This window comes from Penaeus japonicus, unplaced genomic scaffold (assembly GCF_977035675.1).
Source record: "Penaeus japonicus unplaced genomic scaffold, GWHDUDI00000001_assembly GWHDUDI00000029, whole genome shotgun sequence".
Classification (NCBI taxonomy): Eukaryota; Metazoa; Arthropoda; class Malacostraca; order Decapoda; family Penaeidae; genus Penaeus; species Penaeus japonicus.
This window is the reverse complement of record NW_028234431.1, coordinates 10,804,714-10,807,213: the sequence shown is the minus strand read 5'-3', so window position 1 is coordinate 10,807,213 and position 2,500 is coordinate 10,804,714.

Sequence of the window (2,500 nt, the reverse complement as noted above, 5' to 3'; positions counted from 1 at the left end):
TGTTATTGTTATTGTCATTTTAGGTATCATTCTATTTCAAATAATTCATGAATAATCTTTAGAATTTTCTTCTCATTGTGGACGTTTGTGTGTATGTATATATGTATATAATAAAATATATATTATAATATATATAAATATAAATATATATAAATATATATATATATCTTCATATATATATATATATATATATAAATAGATAAATTCATATATATATAATATATTATATAAGATATATATATATATATATATTCATATATATATATATATATATAATCAAATAAACATGAAAAATCTTTAGAATTTCTTCTCATTGTGGACGTTTGTGTGTATTTATATAGTATATCTAATTTATATAAATAATATATATATATATATATATAAATAGATATAGAAAATATATATATGCATAAATTATATATATAATATAATATAATTTATATTCATATATAAATAATATAAATATATATATATATATATATTATATATTCATATATATATATATAATAATATATATATATTATATATATAATTATATATTCATATATATATAAATATATATATATAAATATATATTTAAATATATTCATATATATCAAATAATTTAATAAATCTTTAATATTAATTATAAAAATATCATATATATATATATAATAAATATATATAATATATGTATAATATTCATATATATATATAGATAATATATATATATATATATATATAGATAAAATGTGACGTTTGTGTGAGGTATATATGTATATATATATATATATAAATATATATATATTATATATATATATATATAAATATATATATATATTCATATCAATAATTTATATCTAATTATAATATATATATTCATATATATTTATATATATATCTATATATATATATATATATGAATCATATATATATATTATATATATATATAGTAATATATATATATATTATTTATTATATTCCATATATAATATATAGATATATATATATATATATTATATATATACATATAATATAATAAATATATATATAAAACTATATATATATATATAAGTGTGTGTGTGTGGTGTGTGTGTGTGTGGTGTGTGTGTGTGTATAAATGATGTTTATGTATGGCATGTATGTATATATATAGATGTATATATATATATATATATATATATATATATATATATTATATATATATATATACAGTATATATATATGTGTGTGTGTGTGTGTGTGTGTGTGTGTGTGTGTGTGTGTGTGTATCAAAAGATGAGATGTCCGAAAATATTTTTACGATGATTGATGACATTCTGACATAATCAATTCGCATAACGGTATATCACGTGAAATATGTGTTAAGACCCCCCCCCCCCCCCCCCCCCCCCTTTAAACCCCACCCCCCCCCCCTCCCCACCCCCTTGTTACCACTTCCATATCCATGATAGAAATTATCCACTGCTATAAGATAGATTTTCATTATATTTCATCTTTGTAGATAAAGCGCCATATGTTTGAACTTACGGATTTACGGGGGAAATGATCATACAGTTTCCATAAGGAATTGCGTACACTGTTCTTTCATAGGAATTATCAGTGTGTAAGTTGCCAATGTTTATAGGTCAGCAAGAACAAGTACACACGGATAGTTGGGTGAACTAGTCTTCATATACTCCCACACGCAAGTTACATGTGAGGCAGCAAAGCAAATTATAAGTAAATCAACGCTTAAAAAAATACAATCACTCTCTCAATAAGACAGGGACCTGTGGTGTAAAAGTGTGATCAAGTACACACACAAACGAACACTCACAAATAACAACACATCACACAGGCACGCACTAATAACACTAAATTACACTACACCCCCCCTACCCCCCCGCCCTAACACTCTCCATTGCCCACCCACAAATCACTTTATCACTCCCCCCAAACCATACCATACCGCCCCCGCACCACCATAACCCCCCCCCCCCCCCCCCCTCTCCTGAACCTCGCAACTCCTCACCACCCTATCCCCACCCACCTCCCCCACCCTCCCACCCCCTACTTACTTCCTACTCCACCCCCCTTTCCAACCATATCCACCCCCTCCCACCGACCCACCCCGTCCCTACCCGTCCCTTACCCACCCCCATCCCCCACCAGATAACCCCCACCCCGCCCTACCCCCCGTCAACACCTTCCGATCAGAAAAACGAGGACCTCAACCGTCAAGAAGTCCCGGCGGCAAGTAGTGAGAACTTGACACGCAAGCTGGCTGGAACGCTGAAAGACCTGTCACGTTTGGTGACGCGTAAGAGCCCCTCCCTGTCATGTGATTGTTCTTGATTGCGCTCAAGTTGATAGCTGGGTTAATGCGGTTGATTGAAAGAGATGTTATTTTGAGCCCTTGACGTAATGGGGAGATTGACTTCGGTGGAGAGATTTTTTTTTTTTTTTTTTTTTTTTTTTTTCTTCCTGTTCTTTTTTTTTATATCGAATTTTCTTTTTTCTGCGTTTTTTTCCGTCGTTT